Source organism: Cetorhinus maximus, unplaced genomic scaffold, assembly GCF_964194155.1.
Source record: "Cetorhinus maximus unplaced genomic scaffold, sCetMax3.hap1.1 HAP1_SCAFFOLD_448, whole genome shotgun sequence".
Lineage (NCBI taxonomy): Eukaryota > Metazoa > Chordata > Chondrichthyes > Lamniformes > Cetorhinidae > Cetorhinus > Cetorhinus maximus.
The window spans coordinates 149,998-175,000 of NW_027596392.1; the positions used below are offsets into that span (position 1 = coordinate 149,998).

Genomic DNA, 25,003 nt, shown 5'->3' on the forward strand with positions numbered 1-25,003 from the left:
TACAATTTTGCAGTGCTGGTATCCCACAGTTCCTCATGCATGACAGGATTGGAGCTGACGGACCTGTCCTGAATCTACCTCATTTACCGAAATGACAGTGACACACAACACGATGGAGTGTGCCCACAGTGTGAAGACAGGACTTTGTCTTCACCAAGGCTGTGCGGTGGTCAATCCTACTCAACCCTGTCAGGGGCAGATGCATATGTGGCAAGTGGATTGTTGAGGACAAGGTCAAATTTGTTTTCACCTTTTGTTGGTTCTCTCACCACTTGACTCAAGAAAATTCTGCCTTTCAGAGATCGACCAACTCGGGCTGTAATGGTGCTACTGAGCCACTCTTAGTGACGGCCATACGGACCCCAACCAGATTACGCGATGTGTCCTTGCTACACTCAGTGGTTCTTCCAAGTGTTGTCTAAGATCGATGACTGCTGATTCATCAGCTCAGGGATGGTTGCAGGTGGGGATCAGCAGGAGGATTGCTGCCCCGTCGTCGGCCCCGATGTTGTCAGACATCATGCAGAGTGGATTCAATGTTGAGAATGCCAGGCCAAGCCTACACAGACTGTATGTCACTGGGCCGTCATGGCTGGTGGACCTGTCCTTTCAATAGGACAGGACGTGTCCGGAGAAGGTGAATGGTGTGGTTGGGACACTGGCTGTAAGGTATGATTGTGTGAGTGTTACAATATTGGAGATAAAAGATGTCAATGTGGCCCTGCCAGTTCATGACATTTCCACTTTCTCTGTCAATATGGTGACGCACCGAACCGAGTGAGGAATGAGACACAGACCAAAGTGGTAATCAATGTAGCCAGTTTTATTCACATGACTCTGGAAGCACTGGGTCATGGATCACTGGATCCACGCAAAGCAACGGGGCCTGAATGTCAGAAATTCCAGTGAGCTTCAGTCAGAGATTCAGACGGGTCTCACCGAGGCTCAGATTACATTTATGTAACTCAGTAAGCTTTGGAGCACTAGAAGAAAAAGAAGCAATTCCTAAGCATCGTGTAATCACATTCCTTGAATTACATTATTATTCAGGCCCCTGGATTGTCGCCACATCCGAAAGGCCTATCTGTGAGCAAAAGGTGAAGAGATCATTGACGGCATCATTCAGCTTCCCCGAATGTCCAAGTGCCATGTAACTGAAGGGTACTCATTCATGACATGCAGGTAGTGCTGCATTTATGGTCCAGCTAAGGGATATGGCGGCCAGAGCTGTGCACAGTTCTGCAAGTCTGGTCAAACCGAGGATTCTGGAGACCAGAACTGTGAACAGTACACCAAGTCTTGTCCAAACGAGGGATATGAAGACCAGAACTGTGCACAGTGCTCCAGGTGTTGTATAAAGGAGTGATATGGAGGCCATAACCTTGTAGAGTTCTCCACGGGTGGTCTAACCAATGCGTATGGAGACAGGAACTGGGCACAGTGCGCCAAGTGTGTTCCAACAGAGGGATCCAGAGCCCAGAACTCTGCACAGTGCACCAAGTATGGTCTAAACGATGGATATCAAGGCCAGAACTGTGCAGACTGCTCCAGGTGTTGCACAAAGGAGGGGTATGGAAACCCGAACAGTACACAGTTCCCCTAGGTGTGGTCTAACCGAGGGATATGGAGACCAGAACTGTGCACAGTGCTCCAGGTGTGGTCTAACCGAGGCATAGGGAAGCCTGAACTGTCCACAGTGTACCAAGTATGGTCTAATCGTACGATATGTAGACCATTACTGTGCATACTGAGCCAGATGTGGTCTAACCGAGGGTTATGGAGACCAAAACTGCGACGAGTGTCCCTGTGTGGTAGATCGAGGGATATGGAGGCCAGAACTGTATAAGGCGCTCCAAATGCGGTCTAACTGATGGGTACAGAGAGCAGAACAGTGCACAGTGCTCCACATGTAGCCAGGACAAGGAATATGGAGATAACTAATGTGCACCGTCCTCCAAGTGTGGTTCAAACGAGGAATATGGAGACCAGAAATGCCCACAATGAACCAAGTGTGGTCCAAACGTGGTTTATGTGGGCCACAACTGTGCACAATGCCCCAGATGTGGTCTAACTGAGAGATATGGAGACCAGAACTGTGACCCGTTGTCCAAGTGTGGTATAACTAAATGATATGGAGACCAGAACTGTGCACAGTGCACTCAGTGTGGTCTAACTGAGTGATATAAAAACCAGAACTGTGGAAAGTGTTACAAGTGTGGCATATCCTTTGTAGGGTCAGTGTAACACTCACTTCTCCCAATAAGACGCTTATCCTTCTCTGGTTTGACTGGGATTACCCTGAGATAGAGTCTCCATCCCTCTTTCCATAGACCCTAGCTCCTCTCCAACATGACCCCTCACATCGTAATTGTATCCCCACTCATCTCATCCAAACCAAGAAAATCTGCTCTCGACTACTTCATTCCCACAACCCTCTATCCATTCCCTCTTCCCAGGGCTCCTGACAGCATTGATCCCTCGCCACCGTCTCTCTGCATGGACTGGATGGGCCGAATGGCTTCCAGAGCCGTGATGACTCTCTGAACGTCCCGTTATTTGGTCTTTAATTGTCTCCCAGTGATGGGCATTAGCTGGAGACTAAACTGCACTCCAGTTTCCAGGAGTGGGATAAAAGGTTGGAGATGTCGGGAATGCAATGTATGTATAAAGAGTTCCATCCCGGCCATCAGGGTTGACGCGCACATCAGTCACGTTGAGCAGTTTCCCGGCCTGTTAGCTATGTCCCTGGAACACGGAACAGACCGGACACCATTTGCTATTCTGTCTGACAGCCTGGAACACAGTGTGATGGCATGACAGCAATGAATCAACCCAGGATAGGGTCCAACAGCTCACTGCCCGTCTGCCTCGATATTACACAGGATATCCACTGTCCAAGTATTACTCTTTTCAATAGTTAAACGCTGCACGGTTGGTTACAGAGGGAGGGTGAGAGCGGGCCTTAAATGTCTGGTCCTCATGTTGGTCCTAATTGGCGATGACCACAATTGGAATTTGACTTGAGAGGTTCAAAAAGAGACAGCTGCACATTTAACGCTCAATTGCTTAATAGACGCAATTTCCATGTGGATAACCTGTGTTGGCTTCTCACGTCCACTTCCACTGAGCGTGGGCAGAGTGACTCAGAGCGGCACAATGCCGGATGGTTCACTTACCAATGGAGAGTGTGGGCAGGCTCTCGGGCAGAGCACTGCAGGTTCTGGTGTGTAAGTTGCAGAGGGTGAATGATGCCCTGAGCGGAGAAGCTCAAAGGGCACCACCTCACCCTCCGCGCCTCTCTCACAACATCAGTTGGTGCCGCTATTCCTGTTCGCTCATCCTCTTCCCTCTCCTCCTCCAGGCTAGGGGGCCTTTTGCAAGATGCCAATGACCAAGGTCTCGCATAACTCCAGCGATTCCGAGCAGGTGGCCAACATGGCTTGAGGGGAATAGTAGAGTGGTGGATATGGCGGGCCAGAGGTTACAGATTCTGGTAGAACACAATTGTGCTGCTGATGGCCCGCACAGCCTCTTCGATTCTTTGAGCTGCGGGGCCTGATATGATTCTGTGAAATTGAACACATTGGTAGCGCCACACGACAGGACGGAGGGTGAGCGCAGTGTCAAGACAGCTCCTGACTTCACAAGGACTGTGCGGTGGTCTCTCCTATGAATACTGTCAACGGAGACAGGTATATACGCGAGGTGTGGTTAAGATAGATGTTTCCCTCTTGTTGGCTCCATCTCGATCTGATAAAGGCCAGATCTATCGGATATGACATATACAGCTTGCCTGCCTCTGTCAGTAGTGATCCTAAGGAGACACTGTGTGTGATGGACAATGTTGTATCCCAACCAGGCTCCATTGTGTGCACTCATTGCTTCTGTGAATCGCTGTTTAACATGGAGGGGAACAGGTTCACCAGCTGAGGGAGGGTGGCTGGTGGGGATCAGCGGGATGTATCCCTCCCTGTGTTCCCCCTGATGCCATGAGACACAATGGAGCCTGGAGACAATGTTGAGCATTGCCAGAGCCAGTCGCTCCCCACTCTCTGCCACTCTGCTGGCACCTCTGCTGGGTGTGTCCTGCCAGTGGGACAGGACATGCCACGGGGAGGCTGATGGACGAGCCTGGGACATTGACCTTCAGTCTGTTACTTTGAGGATGACCACATCGGAGCTTCATAATGGTTCATGTGATCCTGTCATTCTCCGACCACGCCCTCCCTCCGTGTCAATGTGGTGAATCACCGTCCCGAATGAGAAATGAGGAGCAGTTAAGAGTTGACCACGTGGCTGTGGGTCTGGGAGCAAACGTAGGTCAGACCGGGTAAAGACGGCAAATTTTCATCCCTAAGGTACATGAGTCAACCAAATAGGTCTTGACTCACAATCCACTGGTTTCATGCTCAAAATCACCGATATTTATGTTTTATTTCTAATCCAAGGCTATAATTTCCACAAAACCCATTCCCTACAGTTCGTCTTCAGTCAGGGGCCCGGACAATCCTCCAGTCGGCATGTCCGGGGGCTGTGTTCAGCATCGTGAACTCTATCCTTTGTAGAGACAGTGCATATCACTCACTGCGCCCAGTCAGACCCTAGCCCTTCTCTGGTGTAACTAAGCTCACCCAGAGATACGGCATTCAAACATCTTCTCGACCCCCTATCTCCTCTCCCACACCCTCACACAGACCGCTCCCAACCCCCAACCCACATCCCAATTGTCACTCCATTCGACACCCCCGGCCCTGCAAAATCTCCTCACTATTACCTCATTCCCACAACCCGCTATCTATTCTCCCCTCCCAGGAATTATGTCCTCATTGATCCCTCACTGCTGTCTATCTGAACGGACTGGATGGGCCTAATGGCTTCGTGAACACTGCTAACCCAATGAACCTAACTTTGTTGAGTACGTAATTGCCTCCCAGTGATGGGAATTAGCTGGACACTAAACTACACTCCTGTATCCAGGAGTGGGATGAAATTTGGAGATGTCGGGAATGTAATGTTTTTATAATAAGTTGCTTGTCGGCGGTCTGATCTGAAGCATAGATCAGTCACTTAGAGCAGCTTACCGGCCTGTTAAATATTACCCTGGAATAGGGACCTTGCCGGACACTAGTCGCCATCCTGTCTGACAGCCTTGAACAAGGTGTGAGGATCTGACAGTAATAAATCAGCACAGGATAGGGTCCAGCAGCTCACTGCCCTTCGGTGTGGACAATACACAGGCTTCAATCTTCCAAATCTCCACAGTAGCTCCTCCATGGCTCCCGAATCCTCTCTCATGAGTGGTGATCATTGCTGGATGTATTAATCTAGATGCGGCATAAACAGGGATTTATAATTGTTCAGATTAACATCCCATGATTTTGTACCCAACACTTGTATTTAAGATGGTCACGACCATCTGCAACAAGACAGAATCCAACGATCGCCCCATGACATTCAATGGAATTACCATCACTGAATACTCCACTCTCATCATGCTGGGGGTTACCACTGACGAGAAACTGAACTGGACCACCCATATAAATACTGCGGCTACAAGAGCAGGGCAGAGGCTGTCAATCGTGCGGAGAGTAACTTAACCTCTGACTCCCCAAAACCACCTACAAACCACAAGTCAGGAGTATGATGGAATTCTCCCCACTTGCCTGGATGAGTGCTGCTCCCACAACACTCAAGATGCTCGGCACCATCCAGGACAAAGCAGCCCCGCTTGATCGGCACCCCATACACAAAGATTCCCTCCCTCCACCACCGACGCACAGTAGCAGCAGTGTGTGTACTATCTACAAGATGCAGTGCAAGAACTCACCATTGCTCCTTCGACAGCGCCGCCCAAACACACCTCTACTGTCTAGAACGGCAAGGGCTGCAGACAAATAGGAACACCACCACCTGGAAGTTCCCCTCGAGACCAATCATAATCATAGAATTGGAGATAATTCGGCCGTTTCTTCAATGTCGCTGGATCAAAGTCCTGTAACTTCATCCCTAACAGCGCTGTGGATGTACCTACACCACAGGAACTGCAGCGGCTCACCACCAACTTCTCTAAGGGAAATTTGGAAGGAACATTCAATGCTGTCCTAGCCAGCGGCGCCCACATCCCATGAATGAATTATAACCAATGAAGCCCATAACCCTCCAGGTTTCGCTAACTGCTCTCCCATCCTACCCTGCCAAATGTCAAAGATAACATTTCTGAACACCCATTATCCCTCTTTCTCTGAACGCACTGTGAAATCGTGTCATGCAGCCCATAATGCCTCTCCCTTATCCTTCCGTCAAAGTGCATCACCTCTTACCTCTCTCTGCAAAATTCTTCTGCCACTTTTCTGCCCTTCTATCTAAGTCCTGTTTCCAACGATATTCATCGTCCTCACCGGTTGCCATGACTTCAACTATTGTTTCCTTGACAAGTGTGGACATTTCACCGTATTCCTAATGTAAGTAATTGGGGAAACAGCAGTGCCTACATGCTCCAATCTGACAAAAAGCCCTTTACTACAGGAGCAATTGTGCTGTATCATCTGCTGAGTGAGGGCAGTAGACGAGAGTCAGAAGGAGCCATTTTCTTGCCCATGTTTGATCTGATGTCATGAGTCAATATTGAGGACTCCAATGGAAACTTTCTCCCTCATGCATCGCACTGTGGCACTGCTGTTGGGACAGGGGCATACACAGGGATGGTGATGGGCACGTCCGGGACAATAGCTCTGATTCATGACTCTGTGATTATGATTATGGTGGAGCAACAGGGCCTGAATGTCGCCCTGCCATTGACTGACCTCTCCCTTCTCTCGCTGTCAATGTGGAGACACACCGATCCAAGTGAGAAATGCAACATGGACAAGAAGCAGTGATCAACGCATCCAGTTTTATTCACATGATCCAGGAACTAGTTGGTCAGGGGACACGGGCTCTATACAGTCTGTGGAGCCTCAAGGCGGTTCTGGAGTCAGGAGCCTTGCTAACCTATATGCGATTCCTCATTTTATGATACGCTTCACCACGCAACAATAATACAACGAATAGCACTTGTGGCGTGTCAAACCCTCGTTTCTGCAGCACTGTCCCCACTGACAGGTGCCCCCTTTAATAATGTCTCATGCAGAGAAAAATCCTGAAATGCAGAATTGAATCCGCTGTTGCTGCCGCCAGTAAGGACATTCAACTCTCGGTCAATCAATTATTATGTATCACTGTAAATGTTGAAGTCCCCTTTCACTACTACATGCCGATATTGCACTATCATCTGTTTGGTCTGGGAGACCTAGACAAAGGACATCGAGAACAGGACTACTCACAGCGCTCGATGGGTTGCATAACCCAGCAACATGGAGAGCAGAACTGTGCACAATGCTCCAAGTGTGGTGTAACCGACTGACAAGGAGACCAGAATTCTGCACAGTGATTCAGGTGTGTTCTAAACGAGGAGGATGAGGACTAGTACTGTGCACAGTGCTCCAGGTGTAGCCAGGCCAAGGGATATGGAGGCCATAACTTTATCTAGTGTTCCAAGAATGGTGAACCGAGAGATTAGAGGCAAAAACTGTGCACAGTGCTCCGAGTGTGGCATCACTGAGGGATTTGGAGACAAGATCAGTGCATAGTGCTCCAAGTGTGGTCTAACCGAGGGATATGGATATCAAAACTGTGCAACGTTCTCCTAGTGTGGCCAGACCAAGGGACATGGAGAGCAGATCTGTGCACAGTGCACAAACTGATGTCTAAAGGAGGGACTGGAAGACCATAACTGTGCACAGTGGTCCAGCTGTAATCCGATTCGATCGATAAGGAAACCAGAACGGTGCACAGTGCTCCAGCTGTAATCCGATTCGATCGATAAGGAAACCAGAACGGTGCACAGTGCTCCAGCTGTAATCCGATTCGATCGATAAGGAAACCAGAACGGTGCACAGTGCTCCAGCTGTAATCCGATTCGATCGATAAGGAAACCAGAACGGTGCACAGTGCTCCAGCTGTAATCCGCTCGACGGATAAGGAAACCAGAACGGTGCACAGTGCTCCAGCTCTAATCCGTTCGAGGGATAAGGAAACCAGAACGGTGCACAGTGCTCCAGCTGTAATCTGTTCGAGGGATATGGAAACCAGAACGGTGCACAGTGCTCCAGCTGTAATCTGTTCGAGGGATATGGAAACCAGAACGGTGCACAGTGCTCCAGCTGTAATCTGTTCGAGGGATAAGGAAACCAGAGCGGTGCACAGTGCTCCAGCTGTAATCTGTTCGATGGATAAGGAAACCAGAACGGTGCACAGTGCTCCAGCTGTAATCCGTTCGAGGGATAAGGAAACTAGAACGGTGCACAGTGCTCCAGCTGTAATCTGTTCGATGGATAAGGAAACCAGAACGGTGCACAGTGCTCCAGCTGTAATCCGTTCGAGGGATAAGGAAACCAGAACGGTGCACAGTGCTCCAGGTGCAGCCAGGCCAAGAGATATGGAGAGCATAACTTTGTCAAGTTATGGTGAACCGAGATCTATGGAGGCAAATACAGTTCACAGTGCTCCGAGTGTGGTGTAACTGAGGGAGTTGGAGACCAGAACTGTGCAGAGTGCACCAAGATTGGCCAGGCCAAGGGATATGGAGAGCAGAACTGTGCACAGTGTTCCAACTGTGGCGTAACTAAATTTTATGGAGGCCAGAACTGTGCACAGTGCACCAAGTGCGGCTTAACTAAGGATTATGGAGGCCAGAATTGTGCACAGTGCTCCAAATGTGGTCTAACCGAGGGATAGGAAGACCTGAACTGTGCACAGTGTCCTTGTATGGACAACCGAGGGATACGAAGGCCAAAACTGTGCGCAGTGATTTGAGTGTGGTCATCCGAAGGATATGGAGGCCAAAACAATGCAGAGTGCTCCAAATGTAGGAAACCGAGTGATCTCCAGACCGAAACTCTGCACAGTGCTCGGAGCGGGGTCGAAACAAAGGACATGGGGACCAACACTGTGCAGAATACTCCACGTGTAGTATAACCGAGAGATATGAAGACCAGGACTTTGCAAAGTGCTCCAAATGTGGTCTACCCGAGGGTCTACAAAACCAGGACTGTGCACAGTGCACCAAGTGTGGCCAGATCAATGGATATACAGACCGGAACTGTGCACAGTGCTCCAGGTTTGGTCCAAACGATGGTCATGGCGGCCAGAACTTTGTACAGAGCTCCAAGAATTGTCTAGCCGAGGAAGAGGGAGACCGGATCTATGCACAATGCTCCACATGTATTCCATACGAGGCATATGGAGACCAGAACTGCGCACAGTGCTCCAATTGTGTCAGCCCAAGGGATATGGAGGACAGAACTGTGCACAGTGCGCTACGTGTGGTCTAACCGAGCGATATAGAGACCAGGAACTGTGCATAGGTCTCCAAATGTAGCCAAGCAAAGGGATATGGAGACCAGTGCTCCAATTGTGGTCTAGCCCAGCAGTATGTCTAGCCCATAGCTGTGCACTGTGCTCCACGTGTGGCCGATCAGAGGGATGAGGAGGGCAGAACTCTGCACAGTGCCCCAAGTGTCGTCAACCGAGGGATATGGAGGCCAAAACGGTGCAAAGTGATCCGAGTATAGGCAGCCGAGTGATATGGCGACCGAAATTGAGCACGGTGCTCAAAATGGGGTCTAACTGAGTGATACGGAGACCAGGACTGTGCACAATGCTCCAAATGCTGTCTAACCGAGGAATATGAAGACCAGAACAGTGCAGTGCTCCAGTTGTCATCCATCCGAGGGTAAACGAAACCTGAACTGTGCACAGTGTTCCAGGTATGGCCAGGCCAAGGGATATACAGAACAGAACTGTGCACATTGCTACAAGTTTGTTCTAAACGATGGACATGGCGGCCTGAACAGTGCACAGTACTCCAAGCACGTTCTAACCGATGAATAGGGAGACCAGATCGGTGCACAGTGCTCCAGGTTTGGCCCAAACCAGGGATATGTAGAAATGTACAAAGTGCTCCAAGTGTGGTCTTGTTGAGTGATATGGATCCCATAACTGTGCACAGTGCTCCATGTGTGGCCGAACAAAGGGATATGGATCCCATAACTGTGCACAGTGCTCCATGTGTGGCCAAACAAAGGGATATGGAGCCCACAACTGTGTACAGTGCTCCATGTATGGCCGAGCAAAGGGATATGGAGCCCATAACTGTGCATAGTGCTCCATGTGTGGCCGAACAAAGGGATATGGAGCCCATAACTGTGTACAGTGCTCCATGTGTGGCCGAACAAAGGGATATGGAGGCCAGAACTGTGTGCAGTGCTCCATGTGTGGCCAAACAAAGGGATATGGAGCCCATAACTGTGCACAGTGCTCCATGTGTGGCCGAACAAAGGGATATGGAGGCCAGAACTGTGTACAGTTCTCCAACCGAGAGATATGGATGTCAAAATTGTGCACAGTGCTCCGAGTATGGTCAACCGAGGGACTTGGAGACCAGAACTGTGCGGAGAGTGCGAAACGTGGTCGAATTGAGGGATATGGAGACCAGAACTTTGCAAAGTGCTCCACGTGTGGCCAGGCCAAGGGATATGGAGAACAGAATTGTGCACAGTGTTCCAAGTGTGGTCCACCCGACGACTATGGGCAGCAGAACTGAGCACAGTGCTCCAAGTGTTGTATAACTGAGGGATGTGGAGACCAAAACAGTGCACTGTTGTCGAAGTGTGGCCAGGCCGAGGGATATGGACACCGGAGCTGAGCACTGTGCTCCAAGTGTGGCCTATACATTGTAGGGTCAGTGTCTCACTGGCTGCTTTAAATGAAACCCTGAATCTTCTCTGGTATGACTGAGATCATCCAGAGACATAGTCTCCACCCCACCTTCCACAGTCCCTAACTGCTCTCCAACCCTGCCCCTCACATCTTAATTGTCTCCCCACTCGCTACCTCCAACCCTCGAAAAACTGCTCTCTACGCCCCCATTACCACAAACCTCTATCCATTGCTCCTTTCCAAGTGTGTTCAGCTCATTGATCCCTCACTCCGGCTATCATGGGCCGAATGGCTTCCTGGGCCGTGGTGACTCTATGAACTTCCCTTTATTGTCTACATAATTGTCTCCCAGTGATGGGCATTACCTGGAGACTAAATTTCACTCCCGTATCCAGGGGCGGGATAAATGGTTGGAGATGTTTGGAATGCAATGTGAACGCCGGCCATCAGAGTTGAAGCGTAAATCAGCCACTCTGAGCAGTTTACCGGCATGTTAAATATTTTCTTGGAACTCGGAACTGAACGGATACCAGTTTACATCCGGTCTGACAGCCTTGAACAAGGTGTGGGGATCTAAAAGGAAGAATCAGCCCAGGATAGGTTCCAGCAGCTCACTGTCCGTCTTTGTGGACAATATTCAAACTGGTTCACTGTCCAAGTAGCACGAATTTCAAATGGTTAAACACTGCCGACTGAGTTTCAGAGGGAGGTTGAGAGTGGGCCCTAAAGGCGTCCTCATGCTGGTCCTAACTGGCGATGACAACAATTAGAACTTGCCTGGAGAGGCTCAAACAGAGACAGTTCCACGTTTAATGCTGAATTGCTGAATAGAAGCAATGTCCATGTGGATAAACTGTGTGGGCTCCGCACGTCCATTCGACTGAACGTGGGCAGTGGCCAGCCTGGCACAAGGCGTCACAATGTTGGATGTTTCTGCGACCAAGTGAAAGTGTGTGGGCAGGCTCTCAGACAAAGCACTGCAGGTGCTGGTGGCCACGCTACAGAGGGTGAATGAAGCCCTGAGCGGAGAAATGCCAAGGGCACCGCTGCACCCTCCTGCATCTCTCTCCCAACATCAGTTGGTGCCGCTATTCCTGTTCGCACATCCTCTTCCTTCTTCTCCACCAGGCTAGGGGCCCTGTTGCATGTTGCCCATGACCAAGGTCTCGCAGTATTCCAGCCAGACCGAGTAGGTGACCAAAATGGCTTGACGCTAATGGTTGACTGGGGGATATGCTGGACCAGATGTTGTTTGAACGCAATTGTACTGCTGGTGGCCCACTTAGCCTCGTGGATTCTTTGAGTTGCTCGGCCAGTTCTGAATCTACCCCATTGAACAAAATGGTAGAGCCAAACGACACGATGGACGGTGAGTGCGGTGTGAAGACAGCTCCTTCTCCTCACAAGGACTGTGCATTGGTCTCTCCTATGAACACTGTCAACGTAGACAGATACATTCGCGAGGGGAGGTTAAGGTAGATGTTTCCCTCTTTCTGGCTCCCTCTCCACCTGATAAAGGGCAGGTCTATCGGATATGACAAATACAGCTTGCCTGCCTCGGTCTGTAGTGGTCCTACTGAGCCACTCTTGGTGATGGGCAATGCTGTATCCCAACCAGACTCCATTGTGTGCACTCATTGCTTCGGTGAATCACTTTTTAACATGGAAAAGAACAGGTTCATCAGCTGAGGGAGGGTGGGCGGTGAGTGTTAGCAAGTTGTATCCCTCCCTGTGTTCCCCCTGATGCTGTGAGACATAATGGAGCCTGCAGTCAATGTTGAACATTGCCAGAGTCAGTCCCTCCCCAATCTCTGCCACTCTGCTGGCACCTATGCTGGGTATGTCCTGCCAGGGGGACAGTACATGCCCCTGGGTTGGTGATGGACGATCCAGGGACTATGGCATTCACTCTGTTACTTTGAGGATGACTACATCGGAGTTTCAAGATTTTTCATGTGCTCCTGCCATTCTCTGGACAACACCTCCGTCCCTTTCAATATGTAGATGTACCAACCTGAATGAGAAATGAGGGGCAGTAAAGATTGTAAAGACGGCACATTTCCTTCCCTAAGGGAGACGAAACAACCAGGTGGGTCTTGATCACAATCCACCAGTTTCATTCTCACCATCTCTGGTATTCGTGTTTTATTTTAATCCGATACTATAATTTACCCAACCCCACACCCTACTTTGAGTCTGCAGTCCGTAGCCCGGACAATCCTCCAGTCGGAATTTCCGGGGGCTGTGTTCAGCATCGTGAACTCTATCCTTTGAAGGGTCAGTGTATATCACTCACTGGAGCCCATTGAGACAATGGCCGTTCTCTGTTGTGAGTGAGCTCACCCCGAGATACAGGCAAGAGCGTCCACCCCTCCTTCTCGAACCCCTATCATCACTCCCACCCCTCCTGTGCCCTAAACCGAGCAAAACAATCCACATACCAATTGTCTCCACATTGGGCACCACCAGCCCTGCAAAACTCCTTCCCTTTTAAGTCATGTCCATAAGACTCTATCCATTCCCTCTTCCCAGGGACCCTGTTCTTATTGATCTCTCACTGCCGTCTATCTGCGTTGCCTGGAAGGGCCGAATGGCTTTCGGCGATGCGATGACTCTATGAGTCTACCTTTATTGGGTTTTTAATTGTCTCAAAGTGAATGCTGTTAGCTGGAGATTAAACTAAACTCCTGTATCAAGGAGTGGGATAAATGTTTTGAAATGTCTGGAATGCAATGTGTGTATACAGAGTTCCATGTCGGCCATCAGAGTTGAAGCGCACATCAGTCACTTCGAGCAGCTTACCGGCCTGTTAAATACTTCCCTGGAACACGGAACTGACCGGGCACCAGGTGCCATCCTGTCTGACAGCGTTGAACAAGGTGTGAGGATCTGGCAGGTATGGGACAGGCCAGGATGGGGTCCAGCAGCTCACTGCCCGTCAGTGTGGACAATACACAGGATTAAATATTCTAAATATCCTCAGCAGCCCCTCCAGGGCTCTCATATCCTCCCTCATGTGTGGTGATCAGAGCTGTATCTATTAATCTAGCTGTCGCCTCAACAGGGATTAATCATTGTTCAAAGTAACATCCCCTGATTTAGTTCCCGACACTTGATTTATGAGTGTCAGGTAATGACAATCTGTAACAAGGGAGAATCTAAACAACACCCCGTGAGAATTAATGGCATTACCATCACTGAATCCGCCACTATCAACATCCTGGGGCTTACCTTAAACTGGAAACTGAACTGGACCAGCCAAATAAATGCTGTGGTTATAAGAGGAGGTTAGAGTCTGTGACTCCTGCGGAGATCGACTCACCTCCTGACTCCTCAAAGCCTGTCCAACAACTAAAAGTCTCAAGTCAGGAGTGTGATGGAATACTCTCCATTTGCCTGGACGTGTACAGCTCCAGCAACACACAATAAGCTCGACACCACCCAGTATAAAGCAGCTCCGCTTGATTGGGACCCCAACCACAAGCATTCACTCCCTTCACCAAGGACGCACAGTGGCAGCAGTGTGTACCATCCACAAGATGTTTATCAGCAACTCACCAAGTTTCCTTCGACAGCGCCGCCCAAATTCACGACATCTAATATCTAGAAGGACAAGGAAATCAGACACATGGGAACAACATCTCCTGGTGGTTCCTCATCGAACCACTCACATTCCTGACTTGGAACTAATTCGGCCAATCCTTCACTGTCGCTGGGACAAAATCCTGGAATTTACTCACTAACAGCGGTATGGGTGTACCTACACCACAGGAATTGTAGCGGCTGTCACCGCGTTCTCAATGGGCAATTTGGGAGAGGCATTAAATGCTGGCCTAGCCAGCGACGCCCACATCACACGAATGAATTTTAAGCAATGGAGCCCAATACCCTCCACACTTCGCTAACTGCTCTCTCATCCTGCCCTTCCAAATGTCAAAGATAAAATTTCAGAACACCCCATATCCCTCTGTCTCGGAACGCTCTTTAACACTGCTTCATTGAGTCCATAATCCATACCCCTATTCCTTCTGACAAAGTGCATCACCTCATATCTCACTCTGCAAAATTCCATCTGCCACTTTTCTGCCCATTCTGCCCGCCTATCTACACCCTGTTTCCAGCGATTTCTATCGCACACAGTGGTAGCCATGACTTCAAGTATTGTTTCATCAACAAGTTTTGGAATTTCACCGTATTCCTCATTTAAGTAATTGGGGGAACATCACTGTCTACATGTTCCAACCTGACAAACAGCCCTTAACTCCAAGAGCAGTTGTGTTGGGTCATCGGCTGAGGGAGGGCAGTAGACGAGAAGCAGGAGGAGACATTTTTTTGCCCATGTTGGACCTGATGGCATTGGCCAATATTGATGACTCCAGTGGAAACCCCCTCTCGCTGCATCGCAGTGTGGCACTGCCGGTGGGAAAGGGGCATACCCAGGAATGGCGATGGACACGTTTGGGATAATGTTTCTGAGGCATGACTCTGTGAAAATGATTTTGTTGGAGCTACAGGACCTGAATGTGGTCCTGCCATTGACTGACCTCCCCATTCCCTCCCTGTCAATGTGGAGACACACCGATCCGAGTGAGAAATGAGAAAGCTACAGAAAGTGGTGTTCAGCGCTGCCAGTTTTATTCACATAATTGAGGGACCAGTGGGTCAGGGGACACGGGGACTACACAGTCCGTGGAGCCTCAAGGCGGTGCTGGAGTCACGGGCACTGGAAGTCGGGCTGGTGTCGCTGGCCTTGGTCGCCAACTGCTGCTTCCTCCTTTTCTGATTTACTTCGCCACGCAGCATTGAAACAACCAATAGAGCTTCTTGCGATTCAAACACTCGTTTCTGCGGCAGTGCCTCCAACGACAGGTGCCCCCTTTAATTCCGTCACATGCAATGGTCAAACCTGAAATGCAATTTTGAAGCCGCTGTTGGTGCCACCAGGAAGGACCCTCGACTCTCGCTCAAACACTTGTTATGTATCACCCTAAAAGTTGAAGTCCCCCTTTCAGAACCATACCCGATGTTGCATCATTGCCGGTTTGGTCTGTGAAGTATTGCCAAAGGACATGGAGAACAGAATTACACACAGGGCTATACGGGTGGCGTGACCAAAGTACATGCAGAGCGGAACTGCACACAGCGACCCAAGTGTGGTGTAACCAAGCGATATGGAGACCAGAACTGTGCACAGTGCTTCAAGTGTGGTCTAACCATGGGATATGGAGGCCAGAACAGTGCACAGTGCTTTGAGTTTGGTCTAACCGAGGGATATGGAGACCTGAATTGTGCACAGTGCTCCATGTGTGTTTCAACCAAAGGATATGGAGGCCGGAACTGTGCACAATTCTCCAGCTGTGGTCTAACCAAGCCATATGGTGACCTCTGTGCTCCTAGTGTGGTCTCACTGAGGGATATGGAGACTTCAAGTGTGCACCGTGCTCCAAGTGTGGTCTCCCCGAAGGATATGAAGACCTGAACTGTAATTAAAAAACTACAAATTCTTAGAATTTTGCTGCAATTTTAAGATTCCGTCCAGTCAATTGTGGAGGCGTGAGCAAAGTTAAACAAAAAATAATCAGTATTAAAAAAGTCCTAATTTTGCGAGCATTCCCGCGCTGAGATTGAAGGATTTTGGTAACATGGTTAGGTTCATGTTCCAGAACCAAGCCGGACAAATGGACTTAAAAACAGATCAAAAATTATCCAGTCGAATGGTAGCACATGTTTGATTGGGTGAATAGCCTACTTCTGTTCCTGTGAATGGATTCATAGATTGGCGACAGGAAGGTTTGCTAACCTCCCTAAACATACTTTGCTGCGATGATGTGTCCCGGCACCAGGAATATAACTACCAAGAGCAGTGCGTTACTCATCTTCCTATGAGCTCCTCACAGCTTCAGTGAACTGCCTGGGCTATGGAAGCTCTTTGTATGAACTCAGAGTATAAACTGTGGTTAATGAACACACACAGACACCCATACATACACGGTGAGAATTGGCACTACCTTGGGCACATTGAAGGGATAGGTCACTCACTGAGAGGAACAGTAACTGGAATCAATGAGTAAATGTGTCTCGCAAGGCAAGTATGTGTTAATCAAAAGAGACCGCCCTGTGTAAGTATTAAACATGGGAAGGTTTATAGAAATATCTTTCTGCGATTAAGATAAGTGGGTCATTCGGATAATCGTGCCTATGTCGCCTCCCTGAAACACCTATCCAAATATTCCCACGCTACTTTACTCTGTCAATATGCCGGCTGTTTTGATTGGCCCTCATGATCCATCCTATACTGTCACGTGACCTCACAACAGCCCTTTCAGTTCCCCTTCCCTTACACTGAATCTACTTTCCAACGTACAGTTCGCCAGAGAATAGCCAGCAATGGATTCTCCTCAAGTTCCCGAGCCGATACCTATGGTGTCCCCTTAGTGTTTGGAACCCTGCCTCCCCACACCAACACCCCCACCAACCCCCACACCCACTACCGAACCATCACCCCCCCCCACCCACTCCTCCCACACTCACACCCCCACCTCCTCCAATCGCAGATTTCTTCTGCATATCAAGCGCGTCACCATTCGACGAATAAATGCGATTTCTAACCAATGGGACGGGGCTCCCTGACTTACACACCACACTCTAACCATCGCTCCTACATTATATTTGCAATTCTTGACCAATGGGAACAGAGCTTCTTGATTCCTCGAAGGCAAAAACAAAATGCTGCAGATGCTGGAAATGTGAATTGAAAACAGAAGATTCTGGAAAGAACCTCAGCAGCTCTGACAGCATCTGCGGAGAGAGAAACAGCGTTAAAGTTTCCAGTCCCTATGACCCTTCCTCAAAGGTTAGAAGGGAACAAACTAACCTTAACTTATCCCCTTTATTTACAAACGTTCACCAATGCTACTGGATTCCCTATAACAATCTAATATTTGCCTGTGCCATCTTTGCATTCTATAATCCCCAGGCATTATTTCCAGCCAATCAGCATCTAGTTTTGGATTCTGAATAATGCTATTGCTCGACTCACTGGCACACAAATATAAAATGCTCCGTTATTCCACTTAGGTTTTTAATAAGATGTCAAATAAAAGGCATTGAAACAACATTTAACTCTTGACATTAATTTAAGAAGGCTAATGGGATGTTACCCTTGATTATGCGAGGAAGCGAACATAATTGTAAGGACGTTATCCTTCAGTTATACAGGGCATTTGTGAGACCGCACCTCGAATACTGTGTGCAGTTTTGCTCACCTTATTTAAGGAAGAATGTAAATTCATTGGATGCAGTTAAGAGGAGGCTTAAGGGATTGAGACCTGGAATGAGTGGGTGGTCTTATGATGAAAAATTGGACAGACTGGGCATGTTTCCACTGGAGTTTAAAGAGTAAGGGGCGATTTGATTGAAGTATACAAGATCCTGAACAGCGTCGACATTGTAGACGTGGAATGGATGCTTCATCTTGTGGGTGTGATCAGAACTAGGGGCGGGGAGCAAGGTCTAAAAAGAAGGGGTCGCCCTTTTACGACGGAGCTGAGGAGAACTATTTTCTCTCAAATATTTTTGTGGCTTTGAGATTCTGTGCCTCACAAGGCGGTGGAGGTGGGGTGAGTGAATATTTTCAATGCAGATGCAGACAGATTCTTGTGAGGCATGGTGAACAAAGGTTATCTGGGGTTATGGGCGTAGATGGGAATGTGGAATTCAAGACACAAACAGGTCAGTTGGATGGCACAGCAGACTTCGGGGCCCGAGTGGCCCACTCCTGCTTTTATGTTGTATCTTTGTACGTAACATTGCAATAATATATACCTATTAAGACATTCCATTGCCAAGCTTTTGTAGAGTACAGTTGCTAATGTCAGCCTTAGCAATTAGTGCAATGTGTTACTTAGGTGATGTTTAAAAAGGTGAGCACCTCATTTTTTAGTTATGCCTGGGTCTGCTCTTGACATCCTACCCTTGTCTTTTCCGGGAACCAGGCTTGTTCCCTTGGCTTGATGCTAGTGGTAGCATATGCAAAATGGCAGGCCATGACCTTACAGGTTTTGTTCGAATTCAATTCTGCTGCTTCTGATGGCTCACAGCGCCCAGTGGATTCCATGATTGGAGTTATGTGACCGGCTCTGTGTCTATCACATTGAATGCCATAAGTTCTACAAAACAAAATGCCCACCATGTGAAGGCAGGAGCCTATCATCAAAAGGACTGTGCGGTGTTCATTCCTACCAACACCGTCTGGGACAGATGCACCTGCAGCAGTTAGATTGGTGAGCATGTGGTCGATTAGAATCTTCCTTCTCGTTGGTTAACCTGCCCCGGGTCTATTCTGCCTTACAGCGCTCGGCCACCTGGGTCTGTAACGGTGACCACGAGCAACTCTTGGTGATGGACATGCAGGTCCCACAGCAGAGACCATTATGTGCCCCTGATACGCTCAGTGCATCTTCCATGTCGTGTTGAACATAGATGAGTAGAGATTGATCAGGTTCCGGAGAGTGGTGGGTGGCTGACAGCTGGAGGTTTCCATTCCCCTGTTTGACCTCATTCATTGTGACATCAGAGAGACTTGAGTCAATGTTGAGCACTCCTGTCGCAAGCCTCTATTTACTGTATGCCCCTGTGGCATCATGTCGGGCAGGACTGCCCATTCATTGGGATATGACTAACCCAGGGATGTGGGCGATGAACCTATGACCTTGGATTAAAAGTTACGATTCCTAGAGTGTGATGTTGTTGGAGGTGCCTGGGGTCAATATGGCCCTGCCATGTCCTGACCTCCCCCCACTTTCCCTGTAGGTAAGGTGACACATCGATCCGAATGTGAAATGAGAAACGGACAAGGGGCGGCGATTGACACAGCCAGTTTTATTCACATGATTCAGAAAGCAGTGGGTCAGGGGTCATTGGATCCACACAATGTATCAGAGTTGGGATTACAGGAAATACAGATAGCTTCAGTCGGAATCACGGGCGAATCGTACATTGGACATGTTATGTTTATCCAGGGAAGATATATATGCAGCATCTGAGCCATAATAGGCAGTCTCCATTGACCTGTCTCCAATTTCTGGAACATGGTGCCAATCTGCAGACGCCTCCTGAGCCAACACATCCTTCGAGAGCTTCAGGGAAACAAAGAGGAAGAGTTCATTCATAACAACATTCAGAGCTCTGCCGTACCTCCGTGCGATTTAACCAAATGCTCTGGAGACTAGAACTGTGAACAGCGCTCCCAGTGTGGTCTAACCGAGGGATCTGTAGGCAAGAACTGTGCTCAGTGCCCCAGGTGTGTTTGACTGACAGATATAGAGACCGGAACTATTCACGGTGTACCGAGTGTGGTCTACCCGAGGTATATGGAGGCAAGATCTGTGCTCAGTGTTCCAGGTGCGTTGTGACTGAGGGATATGAAGACCTGAACTGTGCACAGTTCTATGACTGTGGTCGCACCGAGGCATATGGAGACCAGAACTGTGCTCAACTCACCAAATGTGATCCAGCCGATGTAAATGGAGGCAAGAACTGTGCTCAGTGCTCCACGTGTGTTGTAATTGAGGGATATGGAGACCGTACTGTGAACAGTGCGCCGAGTGTGGTATAACCGAGGGATATGAAGACTAGAATTGTCCACAATGCTCCAATGGTGGTCTAATTGTGGGTTATGTTGACCAGATCTATGCACAGGGCTCCAAGTGTGGTCTAACTGAGGGTTATGGAGACCAGATGTTTGCACATTGCTCCGACTGTGGTCTAACCGAGGGAAAAATAACGCAAGATATCACCGAGTGGCAGCACATAGATGGGAAGCACAAGGCGACTAGAATATTCGAGAAGGATGAATAATTTGAAAAAGGAAAAATTTAAGGAAAGGTGCAAAACTGAGATGGACAGCTTTCTGTTTGGGAAACGTTTAAATGTTTGGGGAACAAAGATGGGCAGGTGAAGGTACGGCACAAATTGATTGGTATCACCGGCTGAAGAGGCTGAATGGCCTCTTCTTCATTCTATGAATGTTTCTGCTTTGTTCTTCCTGAGAGATTTGTACTCACGGGGCTTCGATGCACTCAGCACTCCAACCTCAGCGATGGGCTGTAGCTGCACCAGGAGTCCAACCACCAAGAGTAGTGCTTTCCTCATCTTCCACTGTTCCCGTCAGAGTCACAAAGAGGTGACTGGATTACGGATGCCCTTTATATCAACGCACGTACCATTCTGTAGTTAATATTCACACAGACACACGGTTAGCGCTGGCTCCACCTTGAACTTATTAAACGAGCTATTCATTATCTGAGACCAACAGAGTGAAAGGCTAAATATGTCTCCCAAGTCGAACGTCATCAGGGCTGTGTAAAATCGCAGCAAAACATCCCTCGAATCCTCTTGCTATGAAGGCCAACATACCATTTGCCTTATTTTACGCCTGCTGCACCTGCATGCTGACCATCAGCAACTGGTGTACGAGGACACCCAGATCTCATTGCGCATTCCCCTCTCTCAATTTATAGCCAGTCAGATAATAATCTGCCTTCCTGTTTGGGCTACAAAGTGGATAACCTCATTTATCCACATTATATTGCATCTGCCAAACATTTGCCCACTCACTCAATTTGTCCAAATCACACTGAAGCATCTCTGCATCCTCCTCACAGCTCACCCAGGTGGGAGACCAAGCTATGTGTCATCTGCCAATTTGGAGATCTACCATTCAGTTCCCTTAACTAAATCATTTATATATATTTTGAATATCTGGGGTCCCAGCACCGATCCCTGTTGCACGACACTGGTCACTGCCTGCTTTTCAAAAATGAACCGTTTATTCCTACTGTTGTTTCCTGACTGCCCAACCATTATCTATCGAACTCAATCCACTACCTCCACTCCCATGCGCTTTAACTTTACAGGCAAATCCCTTATTTGGGACTCCATCGAAAGCCTTATGAAAGTCGAAATAAAGCACATCCACTGGCTCCCCTTCATCAAATCTACTAGCTAAATCCTCGATAAATTCCAGCAGATTTGTCAAGCATGATTACCCTTTCGTAAATCCATTGCTCATTCTTCCCGATTCTTCTGCTGTTTTCCAAGTGCTCAACTAATAAATCTTTTATAATGGACTCTAGAATTTTCCCCACTACCGACGTCAGGCTGACAGGCCTTTGAATTCCTGTTTTCTCTCTACATTCCTTTTTAAATACTGAGGTTACATTAGCTGCCACCAATCTGTAGGACCTGTTCCAGAGTCTATAGACTCTCAGAAGATTACCACCGATGCAAACACTACTTCTAGGCCACTTCATTAAGTATTCTGGGATGTAGATTATCAGGCCCTCGGGATTTATCGGTTTTCAATCTCATCAATTTTCCCAACACCGTTTCCCTACCTACACTGATTCCATTCAGTTCCTCACTCTCACTTAACTCTGTGTTCCCCACATTTCTGGTATGTTATTTGTATCCTACTTTGTGAAGAGAGAACCAAATTATTTAGTTGATCAGCCATTTCTTTGTCCCCCATTACAAGTTTCCCTGTTTCTGACTGAAAGGGATTACATTGATCTTGACCAATCTTCTTCTCTTCACATGGCTATAGAAGGTTTTACGGTCAGTATTTATCTTCCCCGCAATCCTAGTCTGATACTCTCTTCTCCCATTCTTAATCAATCACTTGGTACTCCTTTGCCGAATTCTAAACTGTTACCAAACCTCAGGACTGTTGTATTCTCTGGCCAAATTGTATGAATGTTCCTTGGTCTTAATACTTTCCCTACTTTCCATTGAAAGCCATGGTTTGGCCATTTTCCTGTTTTACTTTTGCGCCAGTCAGGAATTATTAATTTTTGCAGTCCACCCATGTGCTCTTTGAATGTTTGTCATTGCCTATTTAAAATCAATCCTTTAAGTAACGTCTCCCAATCCATCATAGACAGATCGTGCCTCAAACCAGTGTAGTTTCATTTTTTAAGATTCAAGGCCCTAGTCTCAGAACCAGTTATGTCACTCTCTACCTTGATGAAGAACTCAACCATATTATGGCCGTTCATACCCAAGGGCCTTCCCACAGCTAGATGGTGAATTATTTATTTCTCAATTTACAATATCCAGTCTAGGATGGCCTGATCCCTAGTTGTTTCCTCAACGTATTGGTACAGTAAACCATCCGGTATACACTGCAGGAATTCCTCCTCTACAGCATTGTTACTAATTTGGTTTTCCCAATCTTTATGCAGATTAAAGTCAACCATACCGACAGATGTTCCTTTATTACATGCGTCTCTAATTTCCTGCTTAAAGCCATTCCAGACATCACCACTATAGTTTTGGGGCCTATAATACATTCTCCACAAACGTTTTTTTGTCCCTTGGTGTTTCTCAGCTCCACCCATACAGATTCCACAATGTTGTAGCTAATATTCTTCCCAACTATTGCATTAATTTCCTTTTCAAACAACAATATAATCCACTGCCTTTTCACTTTTGTCTATCCTTCCATATTACTGAATACCCCTAGATGTTCATGGCCCATCTGTGGTCAACCTGCAGCCAAATCTCCATGACCCCGACTATATAATACATGTTAACATCTATTTGTGCAGTTAATTCACCCACATTATTGGGAATGTTCCACGCTTTAAGGTACAAAGCTTAAAGGCTTGTCTTTTTAACGTTGTCTGCCCCATTCACATTATTTTTCACTGAGGCCCTCTTCTTGCATTTGAATTGTCTGCCTATTACGTTTCTTATTCCCCTTTCTGTCTTTTGTTCTTGTTCTTAACTGCCCCACCTCTGGCATTTATTGTCAATCCCTTATTGCCCCTTGCTCAGATAGTATTTCAGATTCAACACCCGCATTTCTGCGTTTCAGGAATCACATGTAGGCCAGACTGTGTAAGGATAGCGGATTTCCTCAACAAAAAATAAAAAAAACCTGGAAAAACTCAGCAGGTCAGGCAGCATCGGAGCAGAAGTGTACAGTTGACGGTTCGAGTCATCATGACCCCTCAACAGAACTAAGTAAAAATAGGTGAGAGGTGAAATATAAGCGGGTTTAAGGCGGGGGGGTTGGTGGGGGGGGGGGGGAGGAAGGGGGTGGGGGAGGGGGGGGTGGGGAGGGAAGTGAAGGAGGGGGGCGGGTTGGGACAAGCAAGAAGTGATAGGAGGAGATAACCAAAACATGTCACAGACAAAAGACAAAGAAGTGTTGAAGGTAGTGATATTATCTAAAAGAATGTGCTAATTAAGAATGGATAGCAGGACAGGCAACGTACAGATAGCTCTAGTGGGGGTGGGGTGAAATAAGACTAAACGGGCATAAACGTTAAAGATAAATGATCGGAGGAATACATTAAAAATAATGGAAATAGGTTTCCTCCCCTAAAGGACATGAGTGAAGCATTAGGTTTCCTTTTACGAAAATCGACAATATTTTCGTCGTTATCATTACATTTTAAATTCCAGATTTTTATTCAATTCTAATTCCAACACCTGCAGTGGTGGCATTCGAACCATCGCACCGCAGAGCTTTATCCTGGCTCACTGGATCACTGGATCATTATCGCAGCAAAAAGTCATTGCACCATCACCTCTCCTGTAGGGAGTATTGTGCATCCAAATGTTGCAGTTGGTGTTAATGTCCAGATGAAACAAAATGTATCTAACTGGCAGTGCTGGCTCAGGGGCAAAATATCCACTTCCTCTCTCTATGAATTGCTGTGATACGGCAGGTGTTATTTACCAGGCTGACCAACCTCCCAAGGGAAACTTGGACAAGCTATCGCGACAATTTTGCAATTTGTATTTATTACGAGCAGGCTTGTGCACTGAATTCAGATGTACCGTGTCCACTATAATCTATTAACAACAAAAAAGCTTAAACGCACGCAAAAGATTACAGTTACATACTTATAACAGTTCCCCAGATTTCTACTTTAACCTGACTCCCAGCTACACAGCCCCTTTAAGGCAACAGTTCAAATGAATTCCAAATTATTAACACACCCAGGAATATTGCCACAAGCATCCAATGCTTAATGTGATTTCGAAGGCTTTTCACTCAAATTTCGTTACTGAGACAGCAAACTTCTGCAGGGGAGTGGGTGAGGAGTTTGGTCGGTGGCGGAGCTACAAGCTTCTTCCCCAAGTCTGTTTCTAATCAATGCACCTTCCAAGATCTCACTCGGCCACACCTTACACAGCCTCCCACCCTTCTTCAAATATATCTCGCCCTTTTTGA

General features: G+C 47.8%; 1 long non-coding RNA gene across 1 annotated transcript in view; it reads right to left on the bottom strand.

Moving 5' to 3' along the window:
* Positions 1 to 19,618: 19,618 nt before the first annotated feature.
* The window catches only part of LOC144673717 (uncharacterized), a 45,517-nt gene continuing 40,132 nt past the window's right edge, over positions 19,619 to 25,003 (bottom strand). Inside the window, exons 2-3 of the long non-coding RNA XR_013574408.1 lie at positions 20,823 to 20,985; positions 19,619 to 19,895 (exon numbers count right to left, since the gene is read on the bottom strand). This is a non-coding gene — a long non-coding RNA (uncharacterized LOC144673717). The remainder of the gene's footprint in view (positions 19,896 to 20,822; positions 20,986 to 25,003) is intronic.